Genomic DNA, 12,295 nt, shown 5'->3' with positions numbered 1-12,295 from the left:
CACCAAAGATGGTATTTCTAAAGCCAGTTGACCAGACCAGCTCTGAACTGTTTTTGTAAAATTTATAACCTAAAAGTCATTCTCACAGCAAAAAGTAAACACCATAAATAATTATCTACCTCCCCAATATCTGGGGTCTCTTGACTGCTTTTGGGTTTGTTTTTGTTTTTTTTTTGAGACTGAGTCTCACTCTGTCGCCCAGGCTAGAGTGCAGTGGTGCAATTTTGGCTCACTGCAAACTCCATCTCCCAGGTTCAAGCTATTCGCCTGCCTCAGCCTCCCAAGTAGCTGGGATTACAGGCGCACGCCACCATGCCAGGCTAATTTTTGTATTTTTAGTAGAGACAGGGTTTTCACCATGTTGGCCAGGCTGGTCTTGAACTCCTGAGCTCAAGTGAGTGCTCAGGTGATCCCTCGGTCTTCCAAAGTGCTGGGATTACAGACATGAGCCACTGCACCCAGCTGGTTTCTTCCTTTTTTTTTTTTTTTTAAGTAAATTTTATTGAGGTACAATTTACATATGATAAAATTCACCCATTTTAAGTGTTCAATTCATTTAACAAAATTTACGGTCATGTAACCACAACCACAGTCATGATATAGAACACCCCCAACCCCCCATCCCCAGCTCCTGGGAACATTTTTCTAGATTTTTTATCTATTTATTTATTTCGAGATGGAGTTTTCACTCTTGTCACCCAGGCTGGAGTGCAATGGCGCGATCTCGGCTCACTGCAACCTCTGCCTCGTGGGTTCAAGCCATTCTCTTCCCTCGGCCTCCCTAGTAGCTGGTATTACAGGTGCCCACCACCACGCCCAGCTAATTTTTGTATTTTTAGTAGAGATGGGGTTTCACCATCTTGGCCAGGCTGGTCTCGAACTCCTGACTTCAGGTGATCCACCTGCCTCGGCCTCCCAAAATGGTGGGATTACAGGCGTGAGCCACCACTCCAGGCCTATTTTATTTCTTTTTTGTTTTTTTGTTTTTTGTTTTTTGAGAAGGAGTCTCATCTCTGTCACCCAGGCTGGAGTGCAGTGGCCCGATCTCCGCTCACTGCAAGCTCCGCCTCCCAGGTTCACGCCATTCTCCTGCCTCAGCCTCCTGAGTAGCTGGGACTACAGGCACCGGCCACCACGCCCGGCTAATTTTTTGTATTTTTAGTAGAGATGGGGTTTCACTATGTTAGCCAGGATGATCTAAATCTCCTGACCTCATGATCCACCCGCCTTGGCCTCCCAAAGTGCTGGGATTACAGGTGTGAGCCACTGCGCCCAGCCTACCTATTTTATTTCTTAAATTGACATATTGATAATGTACATATTCATAGTGATGTTTTAATACATATAATGTATAAGTGATCAGATCAGGGTATGTAGCATATCCATCGTCTCAAAAATTTATTATTTCTTTGTGTTGGGAATGTTCAATATCCTCCTTCTAGCTATTTGAACTATATGTTATTGTTAACTACAGTCATCCTACAGTAATAAAGAACTGTTTTTAATTTTCACACACCCAACACACATGTGCCTTCCCACTGGATCTGAACTTTCAGCACACCCTAGTCCTATTGTTCATATAGCATCTACCCTATGCTGGGCACTGTGCTGGCGATCAGGAGTCTGATGGTGAAAGGATGGCCACTATCCCCACCTTCCAGAAGTTTACTGTCTGTTAAGGAGATGAACATTAAGTACATCAATAATCACACGAATATTATAGTTAAAATATTTTTCTTCTTATGAAGAAAAAGTAGAGGGTATAAGAAAGCCTGTAACAGGAGATCACAGCTTAGATTGCAGGGATCAAGGCAAGTCTGTTGGAATTGACATTTAAGACAAGATCTAAATTGTGAGCAGTTAGCCCAGTGACAAGGACAGTAGGTGTCCAGGCCACAGAAACAGCACATGCAAAAGCTCTGAGCTTCACAGTTTAAGAACTGCCAGGTGAGTAGGATGCAAAAGTGAAGCTGAAAGAGTAGGTAATTGCCACAGTAAGTAGATGATGGATCTTGAAGGCCATCAGAGGGTCTTGGAATTCATCTAAATGCAACTGGGAAAGCAGCATTGTCTATGACAACTTTCTGTGATAATGCAAATGTTCAATTTTATACTATACAATACAGAAGGCACTAGCCACAACTGGCTACTGTACATTTGAAATATGACTAGTACAAATGAAGAACTGAATTTCAAATCTAACTTAATTTTAATTAACTTTGCAATACATAGCCACATGTGGCTAGTGGCTACCATATTGAACAGTAAAGCACTAGAGGGTTTTAGGTTGGAGATTAACAAGATCCAATTGGGCCTGGCACAGTGGCTCACATCTGTAATCCCAGCACTTTGGGAGGCCAAGGCGGGCAGATCATGAGGTCAGGAGTTCAAGACCAGCCTGGCCAACATGGTGAAACTCTGTCTCTACTAAAAAAATACAAATTAGCCGGGCATGGTGGCACATCCCTGTAATCTCAGCTACTCAGGAGGTTGAGGCAGGAGAATTGCTTGAACTCAGGAGGCAGAGGTTGCAGTGAGCGAAGATCGTGCCACTGCACTCCAGCCTGGGTGACAGAGCAAGACTCCGTCTCAAAAAATAAAATTAAATTAAAAAACCAAGATCCAGTTGATACTTCCAGATCATCCTGGCTGAAGGCAAGATGGAGAGAAATAAGCCAATGTAAAATGAATGCAGGAAGACCAGCCAATAAGAGTTCCTGATGAATTTCATGGGCGTGAGAGTGGAAGGCAGAAGAAATCAACTCCAAGGCTTTTAGCCAAATTTTACTTTGCATTATAGAAACAGGGGCTTTGGTTTCAAATATAAATGTTTTTTTTGTTGTTTTTTTGTTTTTTGTTTTTTTGAAGAGACGGAGTCTTGCTCTGTCCCCCAGCCTGGAGTGCAGTGGTACAATCTTGGCTCACTGCAGCTTCCACCTCCCAGGTTCAAGAGATTCTCCTGCCTCAGCCTCCCAGGTAGCTGGGATTACAGATTTACACCACCACGCCTGGCTAATTTTTTAATTTTTAGTAGAGACAGAGTTTCACCATGTTGGCCAGGTTGGTCTTGAACTCCTGACCTCAAATGACCTGTCCACCTCAGCCTCCCAAAGCACTGGAATTACAAGTATGAGCCACCGTGCCCAGCCAAATGCATGTAATATTGGATTTTCTTTTATACAAATACATACACACACACACACACACACACACACACACACACACACAGCCTAGCTCCCTGAGGATAACTATTGTGATACCACTGCATCTAATGTTGCAAAGTATAGGCTCTATAAAGCACATAAATTTGGGAAATACACAAAAGCCTCGAATAGATAACCTTAAAACTGTCAAAGATGAACCAAATAGAAATATATTCTATATTTTTTTCATGAAATGGGAAAAAAGAAATATATTCTGTAGGACAATATACGTTATGAGCTAAATATGGTGTCATCAACCCATTAAAGTGTTTCAGCAACAACAGCAGGGGAAGGAGGAGGCAGGAGACACAGAGAACCATTCTCCCCTCTAAAAGAGAGGTCATCCCCATACCAGGACCGGGAAAGATCAAGAGGTGAACTTCTTTCTTTCTTTTTGAGTATTTATCTGTTTGTTTAAGGGAGGGCAGGAGATGTTGGAAGTTTGGTGGGAGCAGAGAAGGGTGAGGCGAGTTTAAGATTTTCTCCAAGTACCATTTCTTTCATTACCAAGTTTTTAGTAAACTTGGGGCTACCTCTATATGTATTAATCTGGAATTGGTTTTCCCTAGAGCATGCATTCTCAATGGGGCAATATTGCCCTCAAAGGAAAGAAAATGGGTTATTGGGGAGTAAAAATGTTTATTCTTTTCATGTACAAAGCACAGATATACATACAATATAAAAAAAAGGATATACAGTATTATCTGTGGTATTAAAATTTCATGGGGGGTGGGAAGCTAGATTAGCTAAAAGTCTGAAAAGGTTAGGAGGAGCTATAATGAAAAAATGCTTGAGTAACACTACCCTACAGGAAATTGAGGGATGGAGGAAAGGGTGTTAAATGTAAACAAAAGATCTACTGATGAATGTATAAACAAAATGTGGCATATACATACAGTGGAGTACTATTTAGCCTTAGAAAGGAATGAAATCCTGACACAAGATACAACATGGATGAACCTTCAGGGCATCATGCTAAGTGAAATAAGCCAGTCACCAAAAAACAAGTATTTTACAGTTCCACTTATATGAGCTACTTAAAATAGTCAATTTCATAGAAACAGAAAGTAGAACTGTGGTTACCAGGTACTATAAGGAAGGAGAAATGGGAAGTTGTCGTCTAATGAATATGGAGTTTCAGTTTTGCAAGTGAAAAATTCCAGAAATTGTTTTTACAATATGAATGTGCTTAACACTACTGAACTGTACACTTAAAAAGTGTTAAGATGGCAAATTATGTTTCGTGTTTTTTACCACAGTTAAAATTTGTTTTAAGTAAAAAGAAAATGAAGCAAAAACCCAGAAAGAAAAAAGAAAGAAAGAAAGAAAAGGAAAGAAAGAAAAAGAGAGAGAGAGAGAGAAAGAAACGCCAGTGTAAACAAGTATGTCTGGACTTGTATTTCTACTCCAAGTTAGACAGAAACATTACTGATTTTCCTTACGCACACTATGCTACACCATGATACCCAAAAGATGGCAGGATATCAAAGTTTCCTCGGTTTTGTAGTAGTACTGATTTACATGCACATTCAGGAAAGTAAAAGCAGCCAAGATACTAATTACTTACAGAGCCATCCTAAGACCCTGGCCCCGCTGACAAGATGACAGTTAAAATATCCCCCAGCAGGCATCACAGTCAGGGAGTTTGCAGTATTCAAAGTATAATTTATGTGCCCATAAAAAAACTATATTATGCAATAAGGATATGTGGGGTTTCAGTCAAATGGTCAAACAACATACAGCAACAATACAGCAACATACAGCAACATACAGCAACAATTACTGTGCAATATTCACAAAGACATACAGTAGAGGTCTGTCATATCCCATTATCTTGATAGGCCCAAATTTTTTTTAACATTTTTATTGAGGCAAAACATAGTATGATGTGTGTAACATGCACTACTCTTCAGTGTTCAGCTATGATTTTTATACCCATCTACCCACCTAACTCCCACCTGGGTGAATATATAGAACATTTCCAGGTCTCCAGAAGGTTCCCTCTTGTCCATTCCTAGTCTAAACCCACCTTCTTCACCACTATTCTGATCTGTAAACTATAAATGAGTTTCACCTGTTCTCGAACCCCATAATAACATGGTGGGTTCCCTCTTTCCTTAAAGATTATCCATGTGAGACTCAACTAAATTGTTGTACATATCAGTAACTCCTTTCTTTTATTGCTGTGTGGTGTTTGATTTTATGAATATACCACAATTTACTTATCCATTCTGTTGATGGGCATTTGAATTGTTTCCAGTTTGAGATAACTGTGAATAAAGCTGTTATAAATGATCCTGTATATGTCTTTCAGTGAGTTATTTGTCTGCCTTTCTTCCCAGGAGTGGACCTGCTGAGTGACAGGCAAGATGTGCTATTTACTTTTAGTAGAGACTGCCAGTTTTCCAAGTGGTTGAACCAATTTATACTCCCAAAAGCAGTGTTTTGTGTATATAAACTGCCAACATTTGTCAATTCTGCACACTATCAGTCTTTTTAATTTTAGCCACTGTAGTATCTTATTGTGGTTTTAATTAGCATTTTCCTGATGACTAATAAAGTTGTGTGCCTTTTATTGGCCATATGAGTGTCCTCTTTTGTGAAGCTCCAAATATAACCAATCCTAGAAGAGTTGTTTGTTTTGTTTTTAATAATTAACCACTAGACGACAATATGCCAGGCCCATTTTAGCTCATGTTCTTGCAATATTGCTAATAGCAGGGGAAAGAATGGACTCTGACCTGCACACTGGACAGCCATCATTCTACTATACGGTACACAAACTATAATATGCTCAGGAAATAAATTCGCTTAAAATGCTTTACCAATAAATGGCTAAGGATATTTCATTAGATTATAGTGACAGCATGGTGCCAGGAAATATTCTTGTAAAAAACTAAAAACAGGTTAAACTTTTATGTCAGATACTTGAAAGTTGACCCTTAGTAACAGTTAATGATATTTATAATTTAGGAAGCTCTGACACTCTACCCATTTGGCTACAATGAACCATTCTTGGGACCTTTGAAGTGGCTACTCCTTCCTCACTGAGTTCCAGTTTTGTGTCTGTTATCTGCCTCTCTTCCCCAAGCTCCTTAGACTTAAGGGAAGCTGACTCCACCCTTACTTCCTAAGGGTCTGATGAGCAAATTTATCTTCCTGACAGAAACTGGTTCAGTATTGAGTGTAGGGCACAATTCTGGCCCCTGAAACTTAAAAAGATGTTTATTGGAGGATTCTGAGACAGTGTTTTGTCATCATTCTGGATAAGCTTCTAGAAGAGAATCTCTCTATTACATGGGGCACTGTCCAGTGTGGAAGTGAAGCTGTGAATCCTGACACTGAGATGTGTAAATGTGTGGCCCTACATTTCAGCTGCATTTTGCTTCCGGCGTAAGGATGAAACCAACACTCACAGGATGAAACCAACACTGACAGAAAAGGACAGGGCCAAGGGAAATAAAGGAAAATAGTGGGGAGCCATCAATCTGGGGAGAATCCTGAGGCCTGCCCTATCTCTGGACTTCTACTTATATGAGTGCATCAGTTAGGATGCCTTTGGCTGCAAACGAGGAGTTGGGGGGTGTGTAATTTTCTTATTGGATACAGTGAGTTCTAAATTTCTCTTCAAAGAATCAGTATGTCAGTATGTTCAGTTCTTTGTCCCCCATTTTAAAGTTTAACTTCCTCGTAGTTTCAGTAAACAACCTTTCCACCAGTTTTAATCAGTAGTTCACATCTGTTCCCCTGGTCACCTGCTCCGTCCTGACTCATCCTGGTTACCTGCTTTGACCTGAGTCACCCCTGGTAACCTGCTCTGACCTAAGCCACCTTCAGTTACCTGTTCCATAACTGTCTTTCCTGCCAAACTGCTCACCCCGCCACTCTGGCTCATACATCTGCTCTCTTTAAAATAGCCAATCGGAATTGGCTTAGACTGTGCCATCCAACCCTAGCCAATAGGGGAATGACATAGCAGTAGGGGCTACCTGCGACAGGAATAAGAATCCCTTCCCCTCCCCTGTCCAGTGTGCTCTCACCATTACTCCATTCACGAATCGCATCCTCTTATAGAAGTAAAAATTGCCTTGCTGAGAAAATTAAATTTATGTTCCAGTGCTATTTCCTTGTGACACCAAAAATTTATTTGTAACATTCTCACAGAATCAGAAATAAGGGAGTAAGACTACATCTCTTTATCTCTCTGTAACACCATCCTAAGCACACTGGCTTTGTGCCCTCATGCTTGTCCCCTCAAGATTGAAGGTTGCTATAACTCCAGGCATCACATTAAAGACAGGAAGAAGGGGTCCCTGCAACCACTGGCTCCCTGGTACCACATATCTCTTTTATAAAACAGGAAAACTTTCCCAAAGCCCCCAAGTAGACTTCTCCGCATTTCACTAGTCAGAAATAGGAATCTAGAAAAATAAGTATGTGGCTCTATAATGGTAGGTGGCCAGGGAAGAGAATGCAGGTAGGAGCTGCTGGGTTTGCCAAACAACAGGGTGAGACAGTACATATCCTTATTGTTTAAGTTAGGCTTTCTGTTACTTATAACTAAAAGCACAGCAGGCCAGGTACAGTGGCTCACACCTGTAATCCCAAAACTTTAGAAGGGCAGGCTGGGAGGATTGCTTGAGCTTAGGAGTTCCATACCAACCTAGGCAACACAGTGAGACCCCATCTCTACAAAATAAAAATTAAAAAATTAGCAAAACATGGTGGCATGCACCTGTAGTTCCAGCTATTTGGGAGACTAAGGCTGAAGATCACTTGAGCCCTGGAGGTCAAGGCTGTGGTAAACCATGACTATGCCACTGTACTAGTGACAGAGTGAAACTCCATCTCATTAAAAATAATAATAATAATAAATAAAAAATGAAAGCAGGGCAATTAGCTCTGTGACAGTTTCTATTCTATCTGGAACATTCTGTCCAATGTGGTAACCACACATGGCTATTTACATTTTAATTTAACTAAAATTAAATACAATTAAAGTTTCAAGGCCGGGCGCAGCGGCTTATGCCTGTAATCCCAGCACTTTGGGAGGCCAAGGTTGGTGGATCACAAGGTCAGGAGTTGGAGACCAGCCTAGCCAATGTGGTGGAACCCTGTCTCTACTAAAAAATACAAAAATTAGCCGGGTGTGGTGGTGGATTTATTAGAGAAAATAGGAAAATATGTTACAAGAGGGCAACGGTCAGAATCAGCAGAAGAGGAGCTGACTGCCAGGGAACAAAGTCTTGCTGGAGATCTTATAGGATGGTTCTTAGGCTGCAGAATGCTACGTGCAGTGCCGATAAAACACCAAGGTTGCAGTGAGCTAACTTGCAGGTGTCTGGTGATAGTTGGGCAAAGGAAGATTGTAAGTTATTTGCACAGGAGCGCTGTGTGTCCTGGACCATGAAGAAAGACAGACTTATAGTTTATCTGATGTCTGTTTTTGCTTTCCCTCGGCCCTGCCAGCCTGACTTCCTGTTCCTAATTAGGACTCCACAGATACGATAGCTACTAGCCACATATGACTATGGAGTACTTGAAATGTGGCTAGAGTGACTGAGGAATTGAACCTTTAATTTATTTTTATTTTTATTTTTGAGACAGAGTCTTGCTCTGTCGCCCAGGCTGGAGTGCAGTGGTGTGATCTCAGCTCACTGCAACCTCTGCCTCCTGGGTTCAAGTGATTCTCCTGCCTCAGCCTCCCGAGTAGCTGGGACTACAGGTGTGCACCGCCACCACACCCAGCTGTGTTTTTTGTATTTTTGTTTTTTGAGATGGACTTTTGCTTTTTCGCCCAGACTACAGTGCCGTGGTGTGATCTCGGCTCACTGCAACCTCCACCTTCTGGTTTCAAGTGATTCTCCTGCCTCAGCCTCCTGAGTAGCTAGCTGGGATTACAGGCATGCGCCACCACGCCCGTCTAATTGTTGTATTTTTAGTATAGACGGGGTTTCACCATGTTGCCCAGGCTGGTCTCGATCTCCTGACCTCAGGTGATCCACCTGCCTCAGCCTCCCAAAGTGCTAGGATTATAGGTGTGAGCCACCCCACCTGGCCTTGGTAAATTCTTTTACTCCCATGCCACCAGCATAGTCACTGCTCACCCACATTTTGGTGGCCTGTAGGGGGAACTCTCTCTGGATGGGAACTCTCGCTCCTTACGGGAAACTCTCTCCCCTCTCTCTTTCCCTTTCTCAAGTCAGCACACTCCAAGAACAACCTCTAAGCATGGAGGCATCTGCAGGTCTCCAGCAGGAGCTACACTCCGGTGGGACTGAAAGGTGACTGTGTGGAAGCATCTGACGGCCACTGCCCAGTTTGGGTGAGGGACCTGGGTTCACTTACTCTTTTCAGTCTTTCAGCAGCTGGCTTCTTAACCATCCTGGTGCTCTCCAGTGCTGCCTGAAGGCCAAAGGGTGAACAGGGCTGGCTGCCTTGCCTGAAGGGAAGAAGACTCTCCTAACTGGAAGCAGAAGCTCGTTCAAAGTGAATTCACACACGTTTGGGGTAACTCAGGTGCTCTCTTTCTCACTCTACATTCTCCTGTGGGGTCAGCCTGCCATTCTGTCTTGGACTTTGCTAAATCAGGTGACCTCGGACAGCCTCAAAATGGTGAGGGTTCCCTTACCCACTCCCTCTCCTGGGTGGGCACCAGGTGAGATCATCCTTTACCTTTCTTCCTCGTACCTGGGCTGATCACCCAGAGTGAGTACCTGGACTGGCCGTCCAGTGTTAAGGCCCCTAGCAGCCAAGGGCTCCTTTCTAATAGGTGGAACGCCCCTTTGGAAAGTGCACCCAAGTCCCTCAGCAGACGCAAGTGGAACCCTCTTTTCATCTTGGCAGGATGTCCCAAGGGAAAGTGCAATTAGTGCCCTCAAGTGGCACCGCCCCCAAGCAGCATGTTTTCCAGTCCCACCATGGGACAAACCCCATCTATCCTTCAAACTCACCTCTGGGCTACATTCTAAAGCATTAAAACAAATTTAATTCTCAGACTCTCAAAAAAGAGAAATGTGTAATTTTCTTGTGTAAGACAGCATAACCCTTATGCAAAAGAAATCATCAAATTAGCCTCCTCAGTCTTTTATAACCGCGAGCAGAATAAGGAGAACAGGGCTAAAAAGAAAGATGCAGAGACAAAAAGCAGGCTCAACTGTTGGCTGCTTCACAAGACCCCAGCCCCCTCCTCGTTGCCCTAAGGACACTCCTCTAGATAACTGCCACCAGTCCAAAAGGCCAGGCACTAAAAGGCAAAGCACCTCAATTGAATAAATGAAAAAAAGCCCCACATGCTTGCCCCCTCTGTCACAAGCTTGGCCACTGGAAACAGGACTGCCCTGAGAGCCAAAGGACCCCCTGGACAGAATCCCAAAACCAGGGGTCTTAAGCTAAAGAGGCTCTCTGCTCCTGCTAAAAACAGCTCACCTTAACTGGTAACTTGCAGAGGTGAGGAAGAATTTATCTCACACCATAAAGGTCTGGGGTGCTAAGGCTCTCCCTGATGGGAGAAAAACAAGGGTGTTTTAGGGGTATTGGCCCCACACCATTCAGTGGCTGAAAGGTGGTAACCCAGGCACTCTCACACAAACTTTACAGGAGACACACAAACTCTCCTGTAAAGTTTAACCTTTTCCTCTCTGTTCCTTTCTTTTTTTCTTTTCCTGTTCAATCTAGGGGTCCAAATTGAAAAGACAGTTTCTAACATCCTAACCCCTGATTTTATTATTCTTTTTAAAACTCCAGCTGGTTACATATTATGGCCTGTTTTGTGCACGTTTTAAACTAATGGGCAAACTACAATAAGAAAAAGTCAGAGCTCAATGGTTAATCTGCACCATAGGGTTAAGTAGAATCATCTAAAGTTCTCTATCTTCCTCTTTTTTTTCTGTCTGCTTTAAATCTACTGTTACCAAGTTGCTGGTGCTGAGATAAGACTCATTATTTATGATCTAACTAGAATGTAAACATTGGAAACTCATTTAAAGTTAAAGAAAAAAAGGTAAAAAAAGTTGTGTTAAACAAACAACCTAGAATTTTTTTAACCTTCCTTAAGAGTTAGTAAGTCCAATACATCTTTTGAATCTTTCTTTCTTTTTTTTTGAGTCTCGCTCTGTCGCCCAGGCTGGAGTGCAGTGGTGCAATCTCCGCTCACTGTAGCCTCTGTGAACCCTCTCGGGTTCAAGCAATTCTCCTGCCTCAGCCTCCCCAATAGCTGGAACTACAGGCACGCACCACTACACCCAGCTAATTTTTGTATTTTGAGATGGGGTTTCACCATGTTGGCCAGGATGGTCTTGATCTCCTGACCTCATGATCCACCCACCTTGGCCTCCCAAACTGTTGGGATTACAGGCATGAACCACTGTGCCCGGCCGTTGAATCTTATTCTTAAAGCTAACTCTTTTTATTCAGTTCTACTGCAGGCTCTCAGTAATTCTCCAACTACCTCTCTTAAGCAGCTTCACCCTCTTAATATTGATGCTTTTATAAGGGAGGTAGTATACAACTGCTATTTGCAAGGAAACTCCCAAGATTACTGCCCAGACAAAATTTCTTTATGTTTGTCCCAGTAATGACGTATACCCCCACACCACAGCAACAATGTGCTGAGGTACTTGGTGTTTAACTGTTTTTCTTATACTCTTTGCAGCGCTTCTTCTTTCCTGTCTTCCTGAGTTTCCTGTATATTGTCATTTTCCCTAAACATGGCTCTGTTTTTATTCGTCTGTCATGGCTAACTATTGTCTCAATGGCTATACGCATGCATCCACTCTACTCAGTAACATCACAGGTTGCTAACATAACACACAGCACTAACTGCTGGATGTGCCCTCGCAAACAAGCACTTGAGGATGACATTACACTCTTAGCAGTCCCATGATCTATAGAAGAAATTGTTAAGCCCAATACTCTGGATTAGACTATACCGTTTACATGCACACCAAAAACACAGGTCTAGGAGAGGGACCTGGGCCAATCGATCCCTCATGGCAATCATCCACCATGACAAAGCAAATAGAGAAGGCACCAGAAATGGTCTGTAAGGCTCGCCTCTGCATCAGAAACTCCAAGGGGTCTGGCCCTTTCCT

At 42.6% G+C, this 12,295-nt stretch overlaps 1 protein-coding gene across 7 annotated transcripts in view; it reads right to left on the bottom strand.

Moving 5' to 3' along the window:
• TRANK1 (tetratricopeptide repeat and ankyrin repeat containing 1) overlaps positions 1–12,295 on the bottom strand; it is a 117,070-nt gene that overhangs the window by 86,292 nt on the left and 18,483 nt on the right. Inside the window, exon 2 of one of the 7 annotated variants that reach the window (XM_054552365.2) lies at positions 9,552–9,645. The exons of the other annotated variants lie outside the window; for them this stretch is intronic. The gene's annotated coding sequence lies outside the window, so the exon portion shown is untranslated. The remainder of the gene's footprint in view (positions 1–9,551; positions 9,646–12,295) is intronic. 7 annotated transcript variants of the gene reach the window in all.

This window comes from Pongo abelii, chromosome 2, assembly GCF_028885655.2.
Source record: "Pongo abelii isolate AG06213 chromosome 2, NHGRI_mPonAbe1-v2.0_pri, whole genome shotgun sequence".
In the NCBI taxonomy this organism is placed as follows: domain Eukaryota; kingdom Metazoa; phylum Chordata; class Mammalia; order Primates; family Hominidae; genus Pongo; species Pongo abelii.
The sequence above is the reverse complement of the archived record's forward strand: the minus strand, read 5'-3'. Positions and strand labels throughout refer to the sequence as shown.